We start from the raw sequence: 27,493 nt of genomic DNA, 5'->3' as shown, positions 1-27,493 counted from the left end.
TAGGGTTACCACTTGTCCGACTTTGCGAGGGACAGTCCCTCTTTGGGCAGTTGTGTCCTGACAAAAAAATTGTAAAAATGGCAAATGTCCTGAGATTTTAGGACAAACTTATTTCCTATATTTTATGTAATAGTTGCATAAAACGGTTATTCTGTATCTGAAACACCTAAATGTTATAAGAAACAGAATACGCAACTAAAATGCTACAAGAATAAGCTTTTATTTAGGCAAAAAAGTTAAGTTATAGCCTGTGTACTTACCATGGGTATGTGTCAGCCTGTAAAATATGATGTTTGTACCAAAAAATGTCCCACTTTGGCTATTTGAAAAGGTGGCAACCCTAGAATACACAAAGTAATTGTAGCATGACTGTGTATTGGTAACTTTTTTTTTTCTTTTGGGGCACCGACCAGTTTAAGAATATGTGTTAGGTATCTGCGTGGAGTACCACACTGCAGTTTCACCACAGTTAGAGTTGCTGTTGACCTTTGTAATGAGTGTATTAATCGTTTTGAAGGATTGCAGACCAGTGTAGCTGCTGACACAAGGGGCACAGGCATGACAGGTGTCAGTGATGTGTGTACTCAGTTACTGAATAAGAGTTGTTGTTGGTTAAACATCTGGGGGAATTTGACCAGGACGCTGTAGAACACCCTTTGCTGAGGTTTGGGGATCTTTTAACGTCCCCTAAATTACCTGACCATCAGCTTAGAAAGCTTCGATCTCCGCATAACGTTAGCCAAAGCATGGCAACTCTGGACTGTCTTACCCCACTGTTTTGGTGCTTGAAGGTAGAAGAATCCACAGTTTTCCTCTAGCATCAGAGGCTTCTGTATTTTGAGCCTCTACTTTCTTGTATGAAATTATTTCCATACCTCTTTTTCTCACTTTTATTTAACAGTAATTAAAAAATGTTCAAAGGAGGAGGGGGCCTTAAGCTAGAAAAGTCCTTTGCGTAGTAGTTTGGGAAATCAGATACTTGATTTATCATAATGTCTATTACTATGGCAGTGAACTGCGAAGACAAACTATAAAGCTGTGGAATCAACGAAAACTTTTAAAAAGGTCAACAGCAAACTCCATCTTACATCAACATTTTATTGAACGCCGTCGCCGACAACACTTCCGGGTGAAATGTCAGAAAAAAGTCCTCCCGGAGGGTGCTGTGTTGATGGAATTGTTTTCATGAGAGTACACTTTTTTTGAAGTTCAGAGCACTTGTTTGGTATATTATTTTCAAGTATGTGGTTGGGCTGTGCTTTCAAAACCATGCTTAAAAGTATATCATCCACACCTGAAACGAGCACTTTTTTAAATAAATAAGTTGAGCACATGTATTGAGAAACCACCCACTAAAGTAATGTCAAATCTCATTTGTATTCTACAACGCACTGCTTCCAGCAACTGACATCTAAGGTTGGTCCCTCTTGCTGTGACTGAAGTAATAGTTTTGTAAAGTAATTTCGCAATATATTTGCATGGTGTTCTGTGCTGTTGCATTTTTGCAGGCATCTGCATGCTCGTGTATTATTTTTTTTTAAACAGGGAATGATCATTACAATAAAATCTTGAGCAAAATACTGCAGTGGCAGTGTTCGTGTTCATAGTAAGCAGTTTGCTGACCGAGGGTGGAAAATGTATTGTTTAGCATTGTAACAACTGTTTCTCTGCTAGCGTATTTGAATTTTCTACGTTATTGTGTTGAGTAGTAGTGCGCCTGATTAATGAAAGCATTATCTTATGGTCTGTGAGTGAGTCTGTAGGATAGTGAGGGTGATGCTGCAATATATGCTTTACATATCCAGACGCTGTGCAAATGTGTAGTCTCAGTTGGATCCATCTGTAGGGTATTACTGGTAATTTCGCATAGGTCTTGGTTGTAGTTGATAATCCAACTTGTTCGTTTCATGAAACCCTGTTAAAACAAAAGCAAGTATACACATCACCGTTGAAATGTAATGAAAATGTATTTTCTGTTAATGTTTTTGTTGCTTAAAGGACAAGAAGTATGTTCTTATGAAATGTGCGAGTTCAGACACTTTTAGGATCATAGCAGCAATATTAGCAAGCAGTTACTATTCAGACATTAAGAACATGGGCACATATGAATAATACTAGGCAATCATTTACATTAAGTATAAGATGCCTAGCCATGTAAAGCTTTAATCAGACAAGTCCTTGATGATGATCACCCATCAGAGCTGCACAAGATAACCCTAGTGTAAATTTGTCTTTACTCATCTAATCCTGAAGACTAGCCTTAATGGTACTCGGAGTACTACTTTGTTTGATATGTAGTGGTAATAGGCTGAGAATACACTGAGGTAAAAACCTTGTTTATAGATATAAATTGACGTCCCTAATGCAGGAATGGCCTTGTGCATAGAATAACACCTAGGGCTGTACGCTTGTAGGGTAGCTCTTTCCTTATTTATTTATTTTTAGAGCCATGATTCTATGCTGTAAAAAAATAAACACACCTACTACAAGAAAAGGCACATGTGGACTATCTGGCGCTCGTGCTTCACTTGATTTGGGATTCAAGTAACATTACCTTTCCTTAAACATTGTGAGGTCAGGAGATACCTTGCAACATTCAAATATAGGTGCTTAGCTGACTGAAAGAGTGCTTTTTACTGAGTAGTGGAAGTATATCCACTGTTAAGGGGCACAGGTCAACATCAGGGACATTCTGTACAATTCTCGTTAGAAGGGAATGACACTGTGCGTCATTTGTTTGTAATGCTATGTTTACAGTAATTCTGCTGGCAGTGATCAACCAGACGTGATTTGTGTAGGGAGTTGGGATGTGGGGAGTGGTGTGGAGAGAGAGGTTTTATTACTGTTTTTACAATAATGCTGGCAGTGATCTACCAGATATTTTAGACAACAATTCTGATTTGTGTTGGCAGTTTGGATGAAGGGAATGATGCCATGAGATAAGTGTTATTACTGTTTTTACAGTGCTGTTAGCAGTAATTTGCCAGATATTTTGGGTAATATTTTTGGCTTTGTGATTCATGTGGACATTTGGTTTGGGGGACAGCATGGTGAGAAGCATTTTACTGCTGTTTTTACAGTAATGCTGGTAGTAATTAACCAAATATTTTAGGCAATACTTCTGGCTTTGTGATTTGTGTGGGCAGTTTTCTTTTCTTTGTATTTGTTTACTGGGTTAGAGCACTGACTATTATGGACCTTTTTCAGACTCGGTCCTGTTTGGATGAGGGGAATTTCACTGTGAGAGGTGTTATTACTGGTTTTACAATAACACTGACAGCGATCAACCAGATCTTTGGGGCATTTGTGGCTTTCTGTGCATAGTTGAGATGAGTGGAATGGTGTGATGTCATTTATTTATTTATTTTACAGTGATGCTGGCAGTGATCATTCAGACATTTTTGCCAATTTCTTTTTTCTGGCCTTTTGATTTGTGCGGACTAAATTTAACTGGAGTACTTTAATGTTCGGTAACTTATTTGTGTGGTCTGTGGAGGTGAAATAGTATGATATAGTCAGCAGACTTTATGGCTATAACTGCTGGGTGGGAGTTGGCTGGATGAAAAGTAGCTGACCTTCTTCTTGGGTATCCATTTGAAATGTTAGGACCCTCTACAGTGAGTCCCAAAACACAGAGACTGACCGGCCAAAAAAGCAAACTTAAATATACTAAGTTTGAGATGGCCATTTCCAGGAATATTAATATTTATCTGAGGTATAAACCAAAAGAAAAATCTAGCAAGTCTAGACTTTCCACTGTGTGATTCCTTAAACTTCTTGTATTAGAGGCAATATGGAATATACGCAAATGACCAAAAAGAAAAGCACAGTAGGAGGAAAGATGAATATAATCCAAACTTGTTTATTGAATTGCCAAAATCCACGCCAACGCCAACAAAATAAGACCAGTTAGTCCATCTCCCATGGCCATCCTCTGCATTTGTTGATAAAATTCTCCATTGAAATATAAAAAATTGTTCTTTAAAATTAAATCCATCAACCAAATGCAAACTAATTTCTCATTCTGTGTTAGTGACTTGTCCTCATTAACTATTTCTTCGAACATATCCATCCCTTCTTTGTGTGGTATTGAAGAAAATAGGTCAATGATGTCGATAGTTGCAAATAAAAGATTTTCATGGTTTAAATCATCTGATATTTCTCTTAGTAAATCCCACGAGTCTCTAAGTACTATTTTATTACCCATCCAAAGTTTTTTTATTTTAACTATCGACATCATTGATCTATTTTCTTCAATACCACACAAAGAAGGGATGGATATGTTCGAAGAAATAGTTTATGTGGACAAGTCACTAACAGAGAATGAGAAATTAGTTTGCATTTGGTTGATGGATTTAATTTTAAAGAACAATTTTTTATATTTCAGTGGAGAATTTTATCAACAAACGCAGGGGGTGGCCATGGGAGATGGACTAACTGGTTTTATTTTGTTGGCGTTGGCGTGGATTTTGGCAATTCAATAAACAAGTTTGGATTATATTCATCTTTCCTCCTACTGCGCTTTTCTTTTTGGTTTTTGTGGTTTTGTGCAGTAGCTACGGTCTTCTTTGATTAATATGTGCAAATGACCCTTTAAGGACGTCAGGTGTTTCAGCTGTATGGCAATTCTGAAAGTCCATGACTTTTTTTTTTTTTTTTTAAGTCTATTTATGGACAAATTCAGGCCAATAAAGCCAAACCCCACTAGCTGTGAGCATGCATGTTTCAGCCTTCTTATAGCATCATTAGCACAGCATAAGTAGAAGTATTTTTTCTGTGTGCCTTTTTTACTCATTGTTTTAGTTATTTGGTTGGGATATTTTGCCGACACCCAAATGGTTATGGATATCGTCTGGGAATGACAGCCCTGTGTTTCTAAAGAGTAGACAAACATTCCACTTTTTCTGTGCTGGTGATGCCATAAGAAGGCTGAAAAGTGCATGTCCACATCTAGTGGGGTTTGGCTTTATTGGCCTGAACTTGTCCATAAATAGACTTAAACAGAAAAAAGTCATGGGCTTTCAGAATTGCCACATAGTAAGAGGGTCTCACAACAACAAATGACTGGTACCAAAATGATGATCTCAAGTTAAATGCAAAAAAAGTATCAACATACCATTTGGCAAAAACATAGCCCCTACTGATTACCACATCAGTAACAACTCCTTAAGCACACAACCTGTGGTAAGAGACCAGGGTATTCAGGTTGACAACAATCTCACATTTGACCATCATGTAGCGGCAGTGGTCAGGAAAGCCTTTTACTTGTTTCATCTCATAAGTAAAGGGATTGCACACCTCCCTCATTAGGCCAGTAATTGAGTAAAATATCCCGTTTGGTATGTACCTCTCCAAACATCTGCACCAACTGGAAAGGCCACTGAAATACCTTACAAAGAGAATCCATGGCCTCCATCAGCTGGCCTATGTGGACAGGCGCAAATCACTATCACTCTACTCGGTATTATACAGATTGCTCAGAGGTGATTTGTGTCTCGCCTACAAGGCAATCTCAGACCCTGCCCTACTAGATATGCTCCATAGCCATAAGTCTAACTCCTCGCGCATTACCCGCTCAAAAGGCCTGAATCTAATATACAACATCAACAAAACCTGCTGGAGAGACAGGTTTGTCTCCCAGTGGCTGCTCCATCTCTGGAATAGACTTCCTGTACATGTCAAACAGTGTACCTCGCTGACCCCCTTCAAGTGCAACCTTGCTGAGTGGATAGCAAACCAAAAATATGTCCCAGGGGTTCCACCTGTGTCCCTCATTGACAGGGGGCACAGGTGGTGACTGAGGTTTCTTTTTGGGATAAACTGTTGGCTAGGCTTGTAAGGGCCCCAGGGCCATTAGCCTAGTAACCTCCTATGAACATGATGTCCTTAAGGGGTCAGTTGCATATATTGCATATTGCTTCTAATACAGGAGATTTAAGGAATCCCACAGTGGAAAGTCTAGCCTTGCTAGGTTTTTACTGACTGTTTGTTTTTTGTGTGTGACTTTTTTACTCACTGGTGCAGGGGATGCTTGCTCCCCTGCAAAAAAGAAGTTTAAAGGACAAGAATGATGTTCGAGACTTGCTGGTCTTTTGTCCCCTGCCTTGTCCAGTTCAATAGGGAGCCCTTCTTGTCTGTTTAGTTTAAACAGTAACTGCCTGCTTTTGAAGATTAGTGTGCTTTTCTGAGAAATAAGATAGACTAGTTAACTGGCCACCTGATATGCACAGAGTAGGTATAATTGCTGTGGCTGCCTTCTGCGGAAGAAAGTAACTTGCTGCTTGCTTATTTTGGCTTTGTAGGACTAATTTGATTATGTGCTGCAGTTAGCAATATTTTTGGAACAGTGGTAAAATACTTTACATGGTCATCATTTTTTATCACAATTGGAGGTCTGAATCATACATAGAAGTTTTTATAGCTGCATGTTGGGGTTTGTCTGGATGGAAGTAACTGACCCCTGCTTGTCACTTGCTCAGTGTAACAGTCATCTCTCAAAAAAAAAAAAAAAAAAGTAAGGGATAAATGCATCACAGAATACCTAGACCTTTGTTACAACTTCTGGCTAGTGTCTTCTACACGCCAAGGCTGTATAAGTGGATTTTGACATGGGCTTAGTAATTGTCTGTGCCCTGTACCCCACCTCGTGTAATACCAGGATTGCTTATGGGTATACATAGAATGATGCTGTATTTTGTGTGGGGAGCTGGTGACATTGTCATTATTTCTTTAACATTCATGCCAAACCTCAGAGGTCACTATATCTTGTGTTGGACTGTGGCCATTGAGGTCATTATTTCTTTAACTTTCCTCACAAACTTCAAATGGGTGCACAGAGGATCACTATAGATGTATAATCGCTATAGTTTGAGTAGGAGCACTATACTGTCTCTAGAAGTAACAAGTTTGAAATATTATTGTAATCATTATTTCATTTTTTTCAATTTTCCTCAAAATCGAATATCTGATGCCTATACAAGGGGCTGTGGGAGAATAAATGTGCTGTTTATGTATGTCTGACAGCAAATATGCTATATTCTGGTTTTTTTTCATTTTTTTACCAGCCTGACATCAGAAGGATACGCGAAAGGTGACAGTCGTTTGGGAGTAGGGGTTGAGGAGGCACGTTGTATATAAATATGACAGCAGAAGCTGGAAATATGACTGTAGACATTTATGCTTTAATTTTAATTGCTATTTAACACCACAGGGGATAAACAGAAAGTAAGTAACTATTTTGAGGTGGAGGCAGGTACTGTACCTAAATATGATTTATGTATCCTCACAAACATTTGCATACTCAATTAATTGTGAACTGGTGTAAGTCAGCTTTGTGCATTAAAACTTGAAAACAACTTATTTTTTCCTTAAAATATAAAAAAAAAGTAAGATCAAAATTGTTTTTCTCTGTGCATAATTTTACAGGCCATCACTGGATCCAAAGGTTGTAAAAAAGCTCTAAAATGTACCTTAGCGTAACTGCATGGCCTGTGGGTGCCTATCAACCCCCAGTCCCCCTGCTTAATGTAGTTATTATAGGATAGTTTTGGTCAGGTAGGATGTGTTAAAAATGGAGGAAAAGCAGTGTTGAGGAGTAAGACTGAATTTCTAAATCATATTTTTGTTCAGACTGTGCTGGATGAAAAGGTTGTTTGTTTAAAAACATCTAAAATGCATCTCAGAGCATCTAAAAACCTAATAGCTTATATAGGCCTAATGACCCCAGAACCCCAGCTTAACACAGTTATTATGGTATACTCTTGGTCAGTTAGGATGTCCTAAAAGGATGTGGATAAAAAAAAAAAAACGTTGAAGAGTAATACTAAATTTCTTTCTTTGATTGTGTTTTTGTTCAGGCAATCATTAGTCAAAAGAGTTTGTTAAAAAAAAATCTACAAGGCATTTGAGGGCATCTAGAAACCTCACAGTTTCTGGTGACCTACCATCCCCCATTCTCTAGTTTAATATAGTTATACAGTGTAGACTTGGTTAGTTAGGATGAGTTGAAAGGGTGCAGGAAAAAACAAAGTTGAAGAATAAGAAAACGTCTTTACTTTTTAAAATCATCTATATTGAGTTATCAATGACATATGAAATCATTCATTTATATAAATTAAAGCAAACTATATTGACATATTAACATAATCTCAGTTTCAGACATTATACATCACATATATTCTTCTGTACAGTCATTGTCAATCCAGCATTACATAGCGTTCTCAGTTACTGAATTCCCTTAAACCTCATTCCTCCTCCAAAACGTTATTCTGCATGTATTGTTCCCACAATTCCCATTTTTATGTAATTTGCTCCTACTCTCCTCTAAAGATCTCACTTCCAGTTCTTTTATCTCTGTTAATATTTTCACCACTTCAAATATGGTTGGTTTAGACTTTGACTTCCATTTTCTGGTAATTGCTTTTTTTGGCAGCCAACAGAATTAAACGTAACAAGGCCTTACTATGTCTAGGCAATTCTGATTCTGTATCCCAGCTCACAAAAAAAATAAATAAATAATTTCCTTGGTTACACCAAGTTGTTTACCCAGTATTTCTGACAGATTAGTATTAAGGAATTTTTAAAGCCCTCTAATTTATTACACTTCTGAAATATATGTTCCCAATTACCTCTTTCCTTCCTATCTCCTCTCCAAGCTCTAACATTTGCAATCTACTTGAGGAAAATTTCTTTGGAGTCTGCTTATGATAGAAAAATACATATGCGAACACTTCCAAGCAAAAATCCTAAATCTTCTACTCTCTTTTTGCATATTTGGAAGGTTTACATAGATCCTCCCATTGTCTTTTTGTGAATTGCTTATTTAATCTCTCTTCAAAATCCTTTCTAACCTCTTGTGATTAATTCCTGTTGTTACCATGCAGTCTTTTACATTCCCTACTAATTATCTCTCTTTAACAGCAGCTTCTGTTCTAGATTAAACTAAAAATTCTACCAGTGCAGGTCTTTTAATTAGGATTCCCCCATCCCTTTCTCTTTTGCTAATACTCTGATATCAGTCAATCCTTGATAGGGAAGGCAGTCTCTAGACTGCAGTCGAAATATATTATTGGCCTCTTCCCATTCTGTTACCTTTCCCTCTTTAATTATTTGCTCCCAGTACCTTGGTTTCTTTGCTAGTTTTCTCCTGTAAATTCCTGCCCCCTCTTGCTTATTCTCTGTACCCCTAATTGCACTCCTCATGATCTGCAGATTTTTTTTTTCTCAATTCCCATGTTGACTTAGTTGTTAGCATTCTTTCTGCTACTTTATGAATATAATGTTTTGACTGGCTGTTATTCTCGTTAAGGATCTGCATTCAAAATCCCATTCTGTCCTTATTTCTTGAGCTGCCCCTGCTTCATCATCATCCCTTTCACACTTTGAATTATAGTTTTCTGCTTATGCTATGTATAGCAGACTTAACTGTGTAGCTCTAAAATATCCTTTCAAATCAGGTAATTTAAATCCATCTTGTTCTGTTGGATCAGTTTATCCCCCTTGACACGTGCCCTCTTCACCTCTGTGATAAAATCCTTCAACTCTCTGTTAATTGCTGTCCACATATTCTGTCCTGGTTGATAAAAATATGCCTGACCTGTGTATCAAACTAAGGGACTAAAACATTTTCACTGCTTGTATTTTGCTATCCATATCCATAAACAGTAGCTTAATTTTCTTCAGTTTCTGTATTGTCTTTTTTGTTTAGTGTCTTCCCAGATATCCTTAACTGCCACAACAGAATCTGTGTAACCCATATTCCAAAGTACATAATTTTATCATATTCCTATAAATATGGGCATTGCTGAACTGATTCGTCTGTTGGTACATAATTTACAGCTGTAGCCTTTGTTTTATCTTTATTAATTTTATATCCTGAAAAGATATGAAATTGTCTCAGAATGTTATACAACACTGAGATGTCCTTTTCTGGTTTTATCAAGTACAAAGTTAATATCGCCTGCAAATAAAGCCTACTTTTCTTAATTATCATACCAGTTATATGAATTTCTGAGTCCCTTATTTTCTTTGCCAGTGTTTGTAAATGTAAAGTAAATAACAAAGGGGAAAGAGGACAGCTATGCCTTGTTCCTCTTTGCGGACAGAACTTATCAGAGAAGAACCCCCCAGTTTAATTTTCGCCTTCGATCTCTCATATATCCTCCTAATCAACCTTATTATTTTGTTGGGGGAGCCTTTTCACCTGGGGCCAGTTTACCTAAGGCCAGCCATGCCCTTGTGCGGGCATTTGTGGAGCCACTGGTTTTGCAAAAAAGTCTTTTGTGCTTGAAAAGTAAGATGGTCATCTCAGGGCAGTCTTTAGGCGCTGAATGTAAGGAATTTGTGCTAATATGTCAGTGTGGTTGAAGGATTAAAGGCATTTGATTTTCTAGGTTAAGTGTTTCTGGGGTTTCTCTAATTGGGAGATATACTTGGATTTATACATATCAAAGGGGGTCTTGTATTTGGTGATGGGCCTGATAAGAGAGGAGTACAGTAGTAAGATTACTTCTATATGTTTTGAAGATATTCCTATTGAAATTTGCAGAGCCACATAGGATTTCCTGACTATGGTGGAAATATGATGATTGAATGAGGGAGGGAGGGACGTCCGCATTAGTACCAAGGTCATTTATGGCCATATGTGTCTTTAGACGAGTTCTGTTTATAACATATGAGGTGGGAACAGCTTTTTTATTTTTTTTTTGCCAAATGCTACTATGCTGCAGTTGTTTGCATTTAGCTTGAGACTGTTTTCAGTAAGCCAGATGTGTGTATATTCCAGCCCTTGATGGAGATGTTTAATATCTCTGAATGAGTGGATAACAGTACCTAGTTTGCAGTTATCAGCAAACGTAGTCGACCACACTTCTGTGGTATTGGATTGTATATCTGCAAAATAAAAGCATGGCTGGAGGTGGTCCAACACTTATCCTTGTGGTACCACGATAGTTATGACTTTATGTTCAGAGAAGGTACCTGCAGCTTACAAGCTGAGATCTGTTGGCTAGCCAGTTTGCAATCCATATGATAATCTCCTGTATAAAGTTTATGTAATTTCATAAGAATACCAGTTTGTTGTTAGTCAGCCTTGGCCAGATCAAGATCAGCATTGTGCACTGAGTGACTACTAAACAGCCACCTCTGCAACCTTTTTAAATAAGTTTACTAGGTGCAAAGGTAAGACCTACCTTCCACAAAACCAAACGGATTTGGGTTTAGATCAGTAAAATTGTCTATGTCTGCAGCAGTGGACTCTGCTTTGATGTGTTCCATGACTTTGCATAAAAGTCTGGTGGGGCTGATGGGCCTATAATTACTTGAGTCTGTAGAGGGGGCCACCCTTTATCTAAGGGAGTCACAGTGGTTGTTCTCTAGGCATCAGCACAAACTCTGTAGATAGGCTGCTGCTGAATAGTTTAAGTAGAGGCATGGGTAATGCATACTTGGCACTGATAAGAATGCAGCCTGCTATATTTTCTGGTTTTATGAAAGTATTACTTTTAACCTTTGACAGGGATTCTAAGACTTGTTCCAAGGTAATTTTAGGGAAACTAAATCTTCAGAGATACTGATGACAGAAGTATGGACAGGTGGGGTAAAACTTGCACTTAATTTGTCTGTTGTTATGTTGCTATAAAAAAAGAAAATGGCGGTGCCCAGGGAGGCTGCGGCTGTGTTAGCTCATTATTCAGGAATGCTTAATCTGTCTTATTTTAATGGCAAAAAAAAACCCTGAAAAAAAGGCTGTTCTAAAACGGGTATCAAGGAGGCCAAGAGGGGAGTATGGAAAGAGGATGCAAGGATGCTAATGAGGATGCAAAAGATTCAAGAAGCCTGTGTCATGGTATTAAATGACTAACTGACTACAAGACCAAGTCAGCTCAGTGCGATGATGGCACTGAATTTCTGGACAGTCTAAATACATTTTATGGCAGGTTTCAAGAGAAAAACAACCTGGAGGTGGTAAAGCTTCTCAATGAACAAAAGGAGGCAGTACTCAGCTTCAGTGCTGTGGATGTATGGAACCAACTAAGAACTTACAGTAGAAAGAAACTTCTGGAAATCAAGTTTTCAGTTGTGCCATTGTTCTGGCTGGATTTCCTGCTTACCACGGAGCATCTGGGGCCTACAACACTCACAGAACTGCTGGAACTCAACATCCTAACCAAACACGCTTCAAAGTACCTAAATCAGGAAATGGAAAATTCTGGAATAATCAGGATGAGTTCCAAAAGGAAGAGATGCAACAGAACCAGGAAAAGAGGCTGCAAAGCTGGAATTGCTGCCAGATTGAAAACAAGCCCACACAGGCCTACACTTCCTTCACTTCTGTTAACAAATGTATGCTCATTAGACAGCAAGATGGACTTTCTCAGGTTTGAGCTCAGCACCACAAACAAGGTGAGAAAATCTTCTTTTAAGCTTCACTGGGACTTGGTTAAATAATAGGATTAGTGACGGTGCTGTAAGCCTGGATGGTTTCACTTTCTTCAGAACTGATAGGAACCTAGCTCCATGTGGAAAAACTAAGGGAGGTGGAGTGTGCATTTTTGTGAATGACAGCTGGTGCAAAAACTCTAACATTGTGATTGAACATTGTTATGTAAATGTGGGATTTCTGTTCATGAAATGCAGACCCCTTTATGTGCCCAGAGAACTAAATGGTGTCTGTGTAGCAGCTGTATATATAGCACCGAGTGCTAACATCACTGAAGCACTAAATATACTGCACAGTACTATTTGTGAGCTGCAATGCAAGAATTCTGACTTTGCATTGATGATAGCTGGTGATTTCAACAAGGCAGATCTCAGGGAGGTTTCTACACAATTACTACCAAATTGTGGATTTTCCTACAAGGGGAGCAAATACTCTGGACAAGGCTTGCAGTAACATAAAAGGGACATACAGAGCTGTACAGCATCCAAATCTGGATGGCTCTGATCACATTTCCATAAAACTAATATCCGCTTACAAACCTCTCTTGATCAGAGATAAGCCCACTGTGAAACATATCAGGGTCTGGTATGAAGGAAACATGGAAAGTCTCGGGTTGCTTTGATACCATAGACTGGGATGTCTTCAAGGAGGCAGCCATGGTGAATAATCTGGAGAACATAGTTGAATATACTGAGACAACTATGGCTTGCATATCCAAATGCATGGAGGATGTAATGAACATCAAAAATATTAAAGTAAGAGCCAACCAAAAACATGGTAAACAGCAAGGTGTACAAGTTGCTGAGGGCAAGAAACACTGCTTTCAGGGCAAAGGATAAGAAAGATCCGAGTGTGGCAAGGCTGTTCTAAAAAGGGTATCAAGGAGGCCAAGAGGGGAGTATGGAAAGAGGATGCAAGGATGCTAATGAGGATGCAAAAGATTCAAGAAGCCTGTGTCATGGTATTAAATGACTAACTGACTGCAAGACCAAGTCAGCTCAGTGCAATGATAGCACTGAATTTCTGGACAGTCTGAATACATTTTATGGCAGGTTTCAAGAGAAAAACAACCTGGAGGTGGTAAAGCTTCTCAATGAACAAAAGGAGGCAGTACTCAGCTTCAGTGCTGTGGATGTATGGAACCAACTAAGAAAGTGAACCCCAGGAAAGCTGTTGCATGAATGACATTCTGAGGCAAGTATTGAAAGGTTGTGCATACCAAGTCAGCATAGTCTGGATGGCATCTTCAATACCTCACTTTTTCAGGAAAACGTACCAGCATGATTTAAAGTTACCAGCATAATCGCTGTGCTCCAAAAAGCCAACCCCACCTGCCTGAATGATTACAGGCCAGTGGCCCTTACATCAAATGTAATGAAATACTTCAAAAGACTGGTTAAAAGACATTTGAGTATAGCACTACCCCAATCCATTGACCCCCTGCAGTTTGCCTACCAGGCAAGTAGATCAACTGCTGATGCCATTTTGGTGGCACTTCACCTCACATTGGAGCATCTTGAAGAGAAGAGTGACTATGCCATGCTGTTGTTCATAGATTTCAGCTCGGCATTCAATATGGTGATTCTAATACAACTTATAGAAAAGCTAATGAACCTTGGCATAAAGAAAGAGCTGTGCAACTGGATGACCATAAAAGACCTGCGCTGGTAACAACACTTCAGGGAGTATTGCAGTCAACATCAGTGTATCCCAGGGCTGTATGCTGAGTCCTCTACTGTTCACAATCCTTACCCATGATTGCTCTGTGAAAGCTAGCAACAACCACATCATCAAATTCGCAGATGACGCCACAGTGGTGGGACTCCTATATGGTGATGACGAGAGTGGGTATAGGTATGAGGTCAACACCCTGACTGAATGGTGCAATAATAACAATTTGGACCTGAACATCAATAAAATAAAGGAAATCATTACTGACTTGAGAAAAAAACTCTGCCATGCACCTGCCCCTCAAGATCAACAGTGAAAAAGTGGAGAGAGTCCAAACTACAAAGTTCCTGTCGTACACATATTAGAGGAATTTTCTTGGAGTATAAACACAGGTCAGCTAATTAAAAAAGCCCACTAGTGACTACACTTTCTAAGAAGGCTTAGAAAAGCAAAGCTCTCTAGGAATGCTCTGAATACCTTCTACAGGGAGCCATCGAGAGCATTATCACCAACAACTGCACTGTATGGTTCGGTAACAGCACAATGGCCAAAAGGAAGAAGCTGTAAAGAATAATAAGAACTGCAGAAAAGATTGTGGGCACTAGTCTTCCTACCTTACAGGAGCTCTTTAAATTGAGACGTAAAAAAGAGGTCCCACAAATTACTGAGTGACACTTCTCATCCAGCACAGGGTTGGTTCACTAAACTTGCATCTGGTAGAAGGGTACGGAGTATCTGCTGCAGGAGCTTCAGATACATGAACAGTTTTTATCCCACTGCAATAAGACTCCTTAATGCAGATGTAAATCTGGATGCATCAGAACTATAACAGATTTTTACGCTCTCATTCTTTTTTTTCATACAGTAATTCTATATATATTATTGCATACTAAAATTAATATATTCTCATTCAAGTGCAATTCCAATCACTTCCTTATGTGCAGTATTAACCAATCTCACCTCTGTGTATAGTTTACTTTTTCTTTTCATGTGTTAATTTAGTAGTTAGTGTTGTCCCGTGTATATAAATAGTGTACAAGCATATCCGTCAGCTACCATTTACTTTTGTACTATAGTTCTTGCTTTTTCATTAATACCTATCATGCCTTGTCTTTTTGTGTGTGTTTTTTTCCTGTAAAAGAGTTGACACTCGAAACTTTGTTTATGTAGCACTTGTGTTTCTTAAATGACAATGACATTTCTTTGAATCTTTATTACGTTTGGAATTTGAATATGTGATATTATAGATGAATTTGGTTGATTACTGGACATTATTCCTTAATTTCCTAAAGTAAATGTAGAAAGATCCGTCATTTCATATCCTGAAAAACCCCCCTCATTATCCAACCTACTTACTATCTATACTACAAACCGATACCTAAGATCCAGTGAAAAATCTCCATCACCAAGGCTAACAATAATGCAGGGAAAGCGCTCTACTCCCACACCGTTGCCAGAAATTGGAACTCTCTTCCCCTATCTGTGTCCACTGCCCCCTCCACATCCATATTCAAAAACTCCCTCAAATCGCACCTTCTTAGTACATGGTTATGCCCTTGTATCACATAACCCTACCCATACTACTATTAACTCCCCAAATTCCTCTCTGATCACATGCTGGAGCTCTGTTCCCCTGTAGGCTTGGTCATCTGAAAGGGTACTTTTAACTGTAGAATCTTACTTGATATATTTTCTTTTCTTACCAAAGTATGACTGACATTGTCTTTTTACCCATGTTCTATATCTTTTACCTGGAGTGTTTTTATTAATTCTTGTTATATTACTATGCTATGCATACATGATGTAACCTGTTTTGTGTATTATGCTGGATGTACTGTATTTGTATAACTTGATGTTGGAGCTTTTCTCCCCGGGCCTCTGCTGAAAATGGACCTGGTCCATTCGGAATTTCCCGGTTAACAAATGTAAAATAAATAAATAATTTCCTTTGGTGTCTGTAGCAAACTTAAGTTCATATTCTGCTTTACATTTTTAATAGTACTCTTTAAGTTCCTTGTCAGCATATTTCAGAGTGCTCCTGAGATAAGGGGGTTGGATTTCTTACAATGTCTCATTATTTTCCTTCTTTTGTTATTCAGTTTATTAATATGGGAGTTCAAAGAGGTTTATTCCTGAATTTACTGTTAAATTTAGAGTGGACAGGTATTGACTTTTCTATGCAGCTGCCTGGGTGCCAGTAAAAACTGGAGATGAATGTGGCAACCATGTTAGATGGATCCATTTGCAGGGAACTGTTTGGAACTTTGCATAATAGGTCTTGTACAAGCTGAAGTAGGTTCACCTTAAAGTTTTGAAAGATGGTCTTATTTAGTGGTAGAGTGGTACCACTCGGCCTAATAGAGAAGATGACTGACTAGTGGTCAGATTTAAACAGAGACGAGGCACTGTAGAGTGAAATACAGGTAGGGGCTAGGTTGGTATGGATCAGGTCAAGGCTGTTAGAGCCTCTATTGGATAGTTTTACAGTTTGTTCCGGTGCACTGGTATTAGCAAAGTCTAGGAAACACTGAGCATATATATTTTTAGAGGTGGAAATGTGATGGTTAATACTTGTGTAATGGAAATCTTCTAATAAGAAGGTGTTTGGTTTGATATTTAAATCCCTCAGTATTAAGGTAATTTGTATGGTCTTGGGAGGCATTGATAGGTATTTGTAGCCTAGTAATGAAGTAGTAGATTTGTTAACAGTGATTTGGATCTTCAGCAGCATCCAGTTAGGGTTGTGAGTAATTTGTCCTGAGGTGATGGTGTTTCTGACAAATACAGATACTCCCATACAGTCACCCAATGACCTGAAGGTGTGATGTGCACTAAACTCAGATGTAGAGGAAGTGCTGTCACTGCAATGAAACAATGTCTCAGTAACTACACAAATATAAATGTATTTTCAGTTGCAGAAGGGTCTTAAGTTCAGTTATCCTTCTCTTTAGATTCCTAGCATTGAGTAGTGCCACCAAGATGTCTGAATTTGAGTTTATTTGCTATGTGGGTATGCTTGTTGTGGTGATTCTGCGTAAGAAAGGGACTGTGGGGCAGCAAAGGATTTAGCCAGTGTGTGGAAGCCCTAGTGTAAGAAGTGTAAACCATCCATGGTGAAACAGGAATTCTTATCTACTGTTTCTTCTCAAGCCGATGTACTGGATCCCCTTAAAATAACACCAAATAATTAGCCATTTGCTAAAGCTAGTTTTCTTATCTTAGTATCTAGGCATCATTTTTTGTGAAGGCAAAATTCTGTTCAAGACTAGTATATTTTCTGTCTCTAACACATGTACAATAAGTTCCATTGTGTCTCTGCATATATGTTGTAGTCATATTTGACTTGTTTAAGGGCCGTTAAGGTCCTTGTGACATCACAGATCTTGGCACTAGACCAACAGTTTACAATCAAATGTGGTCTCAATGAAGAGCTCAATTGGAAATACTTGATTTGATTTTTTTTTTTTAATTGAATAATCACTTTATAGAGTATAAGAGGCAAGTAATTCTGAATGTATTTTACTCCTTGAAGGCTTTGGGATAGAGCCGAGACGTCAGAGTTTTATTTGTATCTAATAAATCTGTGGAATACGCTGGCTGGTTGTTTTTTGTTTGTTCCAGTTTTTCTGTGGTTTTTCAACAGTTTACAATCAACCTGTTGTCCACTGTTTTGAGTATGGAGTTTGTATGCATAACTATAGATTCACCTATGAATAAAACATTTCCCTACGTGGAAGCAGATTTAGTGGTCCTTATGAGCCTTGCTGTGCGTTCTTGATGGCTCTTAATCTGTGAAGATTTGCAGTATGTGTGAGTTTAGAATGCAGATGTGTGCTGGAGGAAGGGATCTTTTATATAGTGTTCTAGGAGGCTTTGGAAAAATTTCTTTACAGTCTCAGTAAATTTTGGCCCTAGTGGTGTGTTGTGATCGATGTGGTGTTATTGAGGTAATATACTTACTGATAGAGTTTATACGAGAGATTTGCCTCATTCGGTTCCATTTTTGCTTTCATGTGAAGCAGAGTATATCACCCAAGTCCTGAATGCAAATGCATTTGAAGCACCACCCACAATTAAAATGTCATGTACAATATCCTTCTTCTTAAATTTTCAGAGCTAAATTTGAAAGCCTTTTGTTTCTCAGCTTTGTATTGGTGAATACTGTGACGTATGATGGTCCCACCACTACCAACCAATATGTGATATATGATGGTCCCCACACTGGGCCAGTAATCAAGGAGCCTGAATCCTCACCACTGACACTGGAGAGGGATGTGCACTTGGAGTACAAATGGATACACTCAGTATTTCCAGATGCAGACCTCTCTGCATTAAACACAGTTTCCTTTAAGAGCACACAGGGATCACACTCAGTCCAGGGTCTGGATTCCTCTGTATCTGTCTCCCTCCAGGTCCCCAATAAAACTCCCCACTGGTACAGCTGTAGGTTTAGGCCGTTAGAGTCCAAGCCAAAACCTCCAGCACCCTCTGTGTAAGCCCAGTGCTTGGTGTCCCTGCTACAAGTAGCGCTCACGCACGCACACACACACACACACACACACACACACACACACACACACACACACACACGCACACGCACACAGAGAGAGACTTGATTTTTCATACAAACACACCTGGGAAAGACTGTCACAGATTTACCTGCTGTGCCCCCTTCTGCCCAGAGTATAAGGTATTTATCACTGCTACCAGACACTTCACAATTGGCTACTCTAAGGCCCTTAAGAAAGGATGTCCAATTATACTGTGTGATATTAATACTAATACAAATAGTAGTAGTTGACCAAGATGGCTAGGCCTTCTGGAGTGGCCCGCATAGTGTCACCAAATAAATATAAGCACTCTCAAATGTTAAATACTTTTTACAAGGACCAGCCACAAGAAAAGTTTTAAATGTATTTACTAATAAATAATAAAAGAGCATGTAAATACTGAATATATATTCACAGTAAACACAGTTCAGATCACAGGAAATATTGAAAAGAGCATTGATGGACAGACTCAGACAAATAAAGAAAAATTATATCTAAACTAAGCTTTCGTATATTTTCCTGACTGAAACTAGTAGAATTACTATTCCCTAATAACTTATTTGATAGAGCAAGGCACAATGAAATACATGAGCAGTCTTTCTAGTCAGGTTCCCCAAAACAGAATACTCCCTCCTCTGAGATTACTTCCTGTAAAATATAATGTCCAGGATGGCTTGCAAAATGACCTCATCTGGTCACCTGACTCTGTCGGTACTCAAAGTAACCCCCTTTGAAGCTGAGACAGGAATTTAACATAGACAGCTACAATACACATCTTAAATGTTTATGACAGTGTCTGGGACTTCCCTGTTTTTACTGAGCTAATGAACAAAGTCTTCTTCCAGACCTAACATCTCTGGTCCTGTTTCAGCACTGTGGGCTGTTTTAATGGTTTAACAGCTCATTTACATTTCCCTTATTTTTCTTAAAATAAGCCAGTCGGTTAACCCTTGCTGTCCAAATATACTCTTATAAAACATACATTTAATTCAGTTACAATAATACATGTACATTTCTTTTCATTCCAGCAGGGTGCACTGTTGATACATTTTAACACAAGCAAACCTCATAAATAATATTTTCAGCACAATAGTCTGTACAAATCAGTTTGATATATAAACAACATATAATTATTTGCAAAATTCCAGCTAGCTGTGCTGGCACAAGTCAGAACATCCACTGCCTTAGTTCTCTTGGCATGGTTGGCAGTACCTCCTATCGTCACAAATACAATTGTTTAAATAAGCGTCTTTTTAATGCCTATACAAAAGTATTTTATAAAAAGGAATAATTTTTATGCGTATAGTTTGTGGCACAAGTTAACAATACTGAATATGTTTCAAAATACATATAACAGTAATTGAAAAATATAATGGAAGTTTACGTTAAACCCATAGTAAATCAATATGGAGTTTAACAGTTACCAGTTGTTACAGAATTTTGCTGCAGTTATTGATGATCAGGAATGGATAGGAAAACATGTCTCCTTAAACAAATTAATATTGTCTGATTGTGTTAATCCAGGAGATTAATAATAACAACATTAGAAGAAAGAAATTGTGCCAAAATAAGTTGTAAATCACTTTCTAATGACATTGTTAGGGTTGCCTATGGGAGACTGTATCCTTTTTCTATCTTGCAGCCAGCTACTGTAGTTCATGCTTGGTAGGTTGAAAGATTTATTCTTAAGAAGCACCAGTGTCCCCGCTCTTTAGATTATTAAACAACCTCAGGAATTCCTTCATTCAGACAGTCATATTAATTTTAAAGGAGGATTTATTTTTCCTAATTTTCCAGATATCAACTCTATATACTTGCTTCTTTATCTCTAAAGCCTCTAACTATGAAATATTATTATTTACGCATAATTTATGATTACAGTCATATACCCTATAATATAGATGAGTAATAATTGGAGTTCATATAGGGTTCAGCTGTTTGGTTAGTTCAAGTCAAAGAGGAATGGAGTGAATGTACCCATCTCATTAGTTGGCTTATAAGTCTGGCTTGTGCCTTTGTGAGATACTGTTGTAGTTTCAGAGACTCCCAGAATATGAGGGCATTTCCCCATGAATGGATGTACACATCTTCAACATTTTGCTAAAAATCCATAAAACTGTTACTACCTTCTTTTAGTAGTAAATGGAAAAATTAGCCTGTGCCAGAGGCATAAAAAAATAAGGTCTGACTACAACCCAAGTGACCAGAATTCAATTAATGGATCAGATGCTTACTTGCCTAAATGGGGGTTAGGGATGCCCGTCCTGGGAGGGGGGGTTGTTTCTGCCTGGCGTATGCCACTGCTCCAGTGACATGGCCTTGTCTGGAAAGTGGAGGCTCATCATGGTGTGGAAAGCAAGTGCAAGGAAGGTGTGGAAGTGGCCATCAAAGCTAGCTGCTAATAGGCTGTCTCCAGGTTGCTTCCTAGCTGCACACAAAGCTGCCAGTATCTCTTTCTTGGACATATTAACATGCCATTTGTTTTACATTCCTTAGTTAGCTGTGACACTTGACATTTTAGTTTAGTTGTCAGTAGAGTTAATTTGTTCCTGTTTCTAAACTAGTCTGGCTGAAATAACTATTGTGCAAAGCTCAATGTTTTGTATATTTTACTTTGTGGCTGAGAGGGTATACACATAGACCTTTAGTAACAAAGGTGCATCAGGATAAATAATTTCAGATCCAGTTTCCTCATCACTGCCACCAAGGTGTGCCAGATGTCGTGGCACCACTACCAAATATCACAGATGACTGGCACTGATGGGGGGCTGAATTCCACTACTGTAAATCCAAATGTGACTGTCACCATGTGCCACCAAAAATGTAATGTAGCAAGGGCTGTGGTCTTTGGATCTGCTTCATTGTCCCAAATAGGTCTATTGACCACCATACAGATGGTCTGTCAAATCGCAACACTCTTATCCAACATGTTAAAAAAAAAAGACAAATACAAAAAAGTCGTATCCAGTAACCAGTTCATCAGATGCAGCTTGTCCCCAAAAGCATAATGGTAATATGCACTGCAGTCGTGGATATGGGCTTCCAACATCCACACACCAACTAAGACTGTACACTGATCAGTTACAAAGCCGTGTCTTTGGCCCTTTCTCTTCACATTCCCTGTGAAACACATTATCTTCCAGTGTCTTTTATCCATGGAAACTGCTTTATAAACAAATTGTGATTTAATTACAGTTCCCAGAGAAAGATGACACAGTTATGTAATTCCCTAAAACTTTCTTTATTGCTGTTACTTGATCACTCTTGATTCAGCCAAATAAAAATTCTAAAAAATAGTGCTTCGTTGGTAGTATGCCAAAGTAGTCTGGATACTTCAGAAAGTGAATACAACAGCTATACCAGCTTGCATTGCCAAATTATACTGTCTTCTTGAATAATAAGTAATTTTCCTTAAATAAATAACCCAATCCCAAGATCTTAGAAGTACAGTTCTGTTGCAGATGAAGTATGCAAGATTAAGACAATACATAGATGATATGGAAATAGCAGACAGTTTTATAGACAGAATATTTCAAGAAAAATCTGAAATGCAACTAAATAAATGTCTAGTTGCGTCTTGCTGAAGAAATACTGACCCTAACTGTTCCAAGTTGGAAAAGTGATACAAGGCAGAATTTGAAAGCAAACTTGAGTATATCTTTTGGCAGGATTACCCAACAAATGAGTATAACAAGACATTTCTCTAGGTTCAGTCCAAGATATATGCATTTCAGCTAATCATTCTGTTTCTGCGCAAAACCAGGGATCATCAGTTTACATCAATTCATTTAATACAGAAAAATAGTTGTAATTATATTATATCAGATGCATTATTCTTTTTATTTTCTTCACAATCAAGAAGACTAACTAAAAGCCCAGCAGGTTTTCCCACATTGATCGATGATACTTGAAGTAGAAAATGTTCACATTTAAATACTTATGATTTCTCCCTTTGAAGAGTCTTATAATTGCCTTTTTCTCCTTTTGCCTCCTTTCAGTCACAGAGAAAGGTCACATTTTCGGCCCACATGAAGCACACATATTGCAGATTGCAGAGATTAAATATAGCTTTACATTGATGCCAACATTCTGAAATAAAATAAGAAAATATTTCACTTTTTAAATCAGTTATGCAGCCCTGGCATCACAACTTCAGAAACACAATTCATACTTTTACCCACACAATTCATACTTTTTACCCACAAAAGACTGACATTTAAGTAGATAAGGACTTAACGGTTCAGATGAAAATGGCTGATTGTTACCACTGTTGCTGGAATTGTTACCAAATCGGCTGTAAAAGTTTATTCTAGTTGTTGTTGCCATATTAAAAAAAAAAAAAAAAAAAAAAAAAAACTTGCGTAAATTATAGTAAATCCTTTTCTAATTCCAAGTGAACTGTTTTTTTTAATAAAAATTATTATTTAAGGTCTATTGCACTGCATTTGCAAATACAATACAAAGGTGCCTGTGTAAAATAACTATGATAAAGCAGTCTAGTTCTTTAGAGCATTATATATCCATAAGTATTACCTTTATCTGAAATAATAATTTCATAAATGTGTGAATGCATAGCTGTGTGTTTATATATGTATGTATGTAATGTCTTTTGTAAATAAATGCATGGATATCTGTACTGTTTACGTATGTTATGTTATTACTTTTCACTGGTTGTATAATGAGTAGTGAGATATTTGAGGCAGGATAATTTGGCAACAGTGGGTGATTAACTAGAAGAAACCTTAAAAACTATCTCCAAGAACTTACCAGGCTATATCTTCAGGCTGCTCGTTGAGCCATTTGACTCACTACCCATTGTTAGTGTAGCCTAAGCATTTGTAGTGGTGTCATTTTATGAATTTTAACAGTAATTTTTTACAGTAATTTAAATACTATTTATTAACCTTTCCAAAATTCAACAAATAAAGATTAACAGTTATTTACATAAACACTAATGCATATCTGGGTTGTCATTACAGGGAAATAGCATGTCAGAGAAGAACCCTTCCTTCATATACCCTTTTAATTTATTCTGTTATTCTTTATTCTGTCAGGGAGTGCAAATGCTACCATTGTCCTATTCGTAAAATCCCACCTGACTCTATCATATCCATTCTCTGCGTCAAAACCTACCAAAGGTAGAGATGTTTTCTTACGTTCTGCATACCTTTGGATCATCATCGTTCTGTTAATGTTGTCAAGTGTTGGCCTCCCTTCCATAAAAAAAAAACTGATAAACTTTTTGCCATTCTTTTAGCTTTTGTAGACACAAACACTTTATAATAATTGATTGAAACTGAAATGGCTGCATATGAAGCTAGGTCTGAAGGGTCTTTACTCTCTTTGGGTAATACAACCACCACAACTTTCTTCCAAAATGCTGGTACCCCCCCCCCCATTTTAGTACACAGTTACACAGACCTTTATCAATTTTTTCCCTCCCAACTTCTAAACATCCACAGGAGTGTAGTCTATTCTTAGAGGTTTCCTGTTGATTGATTTTATATCATTGTTTTATCTTGTCTTTTCCTAGCTTAGTTATTAAATGTTTAGATTCATCTTACTGTGACCTTGGCATAATGGTCTTCCATAACTATTTCTGTTTGTGCTTTTTCTTGGTTTCCCCAGTCTTTTGTTTTCACAAGTTTTCGTAACATTTCTAAAACATGTTTAATATCTTTATTGGGTCTCTGGTTATTTTTCATCCTGGGCTCCTTAAGTTTGTTGACAAGTCTTTCTCTTGCATAAGTTGTTGTGTTAAAACCGTTTCTAAACTCATGTATATTATCCAAATACTCCCTTTTTTCTATTTAGCACTCTGCAATTGTTCCTCGTCTTTTAATTATGCAGTACTTTAACCTTTGTCAACCCTTCTAAATAATTTCTATTACTACTTTCTCATCTCTTTCCGTTTTATTTCTACCTTGCTTTTAAACTCCATATTTATTTATCCCTTTTGAAGCAGTGTCTGTCTTCCTAATAACCCTTTTTTTTTAAAAAGAAACATCTTTATTAAAGCATGACATAGACAATTTTACATTTATATAAATGAAAGCAAACAATCCTGATACAATTCCAGTTACAAACATTATACATCACTTATAATATATCCAGTCATTGTCAGTCAGACATTACGTAGCATTCAGATCCTGCCTTCTTTTAAACCTCATTCCTTCTCTGCATGTATTGCTTCCACAATTCCCATTTTTTGATATAATTTCCTGCTACCCTTTTTTAAAGATCCCAATTCCAGTTGTTTTATCTCTGTTGCCATATTCGCTACTTCTAGTAAAGTTGGTTTAGACTTTGATTTCCATTTTCTAGTAATTTCTTTTTTGGCAGCTACCATAATTAGTTTCAGCAAAGCCTTACTATGTCTAGGTGATTCTGATTCTGTATCCTAGCTCAGAAAATCATTTTCCTAGTTACATCATTTTGCTCACTCAGTATCTCTAACAAAGCAGTCTGCAGGGACTCTTTAAAGTCTGCCAACTCATTACACTTCCAGAAAATATGTTCTCAGTTAGCTCTTTCTTCCCCATCACACGTTCAACATTTGCTGTCTACCTGAGAAAAAAATTCTTTGGAGTCTACTTTGGGTATAAAAATATGTATATACACCCTTCCACGCAAAGATCCTAAATCTTCTCGACTCTGTTGTATATTTGGGAGACATACATATGTACCATCATAGTTTCTTTGTGAATTGTTTATCCAACCTCTCTTCCCAATCCTTTCCAACCTCTTCTGATTGATTCTTATAGTTATCATACAATATTTTATATGATGTAGTCATTATTCCCTTTTTGATGGCAGCTTCTGTTCTAGATCCTACTAAAACTCTACCAGTGCTGGTCTTTTGTTTAGGACCCCACCATTTCTTTCTTTTTGCCTATTACTCTGATATCAGTCATTGATAGTTTCCTAATAACTCTAGAACCATTTCTGTTACCAGTCCTTTAATTTGTCTATTTTTAATCAGGTAAATAGGAAAGTGGCAATGTCTCATTTTTATCTCAGTACTAAGCATCTTTATCATAGTTTTTATTGATGCATGAGCTGAATTAGTTATTGGATGCATATCAAAGATTTCAGTTAAGTACACATGCTTTTGTAAAATAGAATTAACATGTTAATCTGAGTTCCAATTACTGCATTCCATCTTCCATTCCAAATATTCTCATATATATATTTTTCATAAATCTGTTATCTTTTGTTATATTCTCCCTTCTAGGGTGCCCTGATGCAACTTCACTATTACAAATCAAGTTTGTGTCCCCATCCAAAATTAGCTTTCAACAGGGAATATTATTTCTCCCCCAAATCTTCTTAAGTTCCCCTTAACAGTATTTTTTGGTGGAATATAAATGCATGATGGTGTAATTTTCCACCCCTGTTAGTTGCTCCTTACTTCTACAGATCTATTATCATTGTCTTTTTTATTGTTGTTCTTGTACTATCATTGTCTTTTTTGTTGTTGTTGTTCTTGTACTATCACACTTGAAGGTAATCTAGCAATCAGAATTATTGCTACCTTTTTTTTGACTGTGATATTCTGCTGAATGTCCATCTTGAAATCTCTTTTTTGTCAGACTCACATGCTCATTTTGTTTATCCAGATGTGTCTCATGCAACATTACTATTTGCACATTACATTTCTTATTATAATTCAGTATTCTGCTTTTAGCGTGTGTCTGTAAGGCCATTTACATTCTAGGATAATAGGGACAGAGCAGCCATTATGATACATTCCAGGATGATTTGGACAGAGTAGCCATTACGATGGAATACGGTTACACCCCGTTTATTTTACATGACAATTCTTTTGAAAGATTATTTCCAATTTTGGCTTACATGACACACACACACACACACACACACACACACACACACACACACACTAGTTTTATTTTATTTTAACATTTGTTAACTGGGAAAGTCCGACTTGGAACAAAGGCAATTTTCAGCGGCGGCTCTGGGATAAATGCTCCAGATGCATGTCTTTGTAACACTGGGAGGAAACCGGAGCACCAGAGGAAACCCACATGAACACAGGGAAGACATGCAAACTCCACACAGAAGGCACCCCAGCCATGAATTGAACCAGAGAACCTCTTGCTGTAAGGTGACAACGCTACTGCTGCACCACTGCGGCGTTAGAAAAACACTTTAACACAGTGAACTAAAGTTTGATAGGCTGATATCTTATATAGTTGTTTCTTCTCATCTCTATTTGAACCTGTGTCACATTTTTGTAAGACGTTTTTGTTTCAATGAAAACACACAAATACAAAAATTAAGTGCATCTTTGAACTCCGTCTCCTTTTAACTTAGAAGAAGCACACAAAACTATGTACATTTTAACTAATTAAGGTTATTCCTGCAGATATGAACTGTTGCTCTAAATTAATGGCAGCACCCACAGGCATTAGCTTTACAGAAGCATAATTTTATTTTAGGTTAGATACATTTTACTTGTTTGTTAACTTGGTAAGTGAAATGGATTTTCTTGGACTTTATTAGCCATGACCCAGGCCATAAGGGGCAATAGTAAATGTAGCATGTACATGGACAGCTTAGAGTATACAGCTAAGCAGCGTGTTTTTGAGCAGTGTTACAAAATCTGAGAATCAGAATACTTGAAGAAAACCCATGGAGGCACAGGTAGAACAGGTACAACTCCACACAGACTGTGAGTGGAGTCCACTTTCGAACCCTGAAAACATTCAACATTCCAGCTAGTATAGGTAGTCTGAAAAAAGAAAACTGCTAGTGAGGAGCTGTGATTGGCAGATGTTATAAAAATGGGTTGGTTTAACCTTTTGTGCTTCCA

General features: G+C 37.6%; 1 protein-coding gene across 1 annotated transcript in view; it reads left to right on the top strand.

Annotated features, from left to right (window-relative positions):
• Positions 1–514: 514 nt before the first annotated feature.
• Positions 515–27,493, top strand: part of AASDH (aminoadipate-semialdehyde dehydrogenase) — a 1,090,146-nt gene continuing 1,063,167 nt past the window's right edge. Inside the window, exon 1 of the mRNA XM_044062487.1 lies at positions 515–1,416. The gene's annotated coding sequence lies outside the window, so the exon portion shown is untranslated. The remainder of the gene's footprint in view (positions 1,417–27,493) is intronic.

The sequence above is a fragment of the Protopterus annectens genome, chromosome 2.part1, assembly GCF_019279795.1.
Source record: "Protopterus annectens isolate FY-2018-M chromosome 2.part1, PAN1.0, whole genome shotgun sequence".
NCBI lineage: Eukaryota > Metazoa > Chordata > Ceratodontiformes > Protopteridae > Protopterus > Protopterus annectens.
The sequence above is the reverse complement of the archived record's forward strand: the minus strand, read 5'-3'. Positions and strand labels throughout refer to the sequence as shown.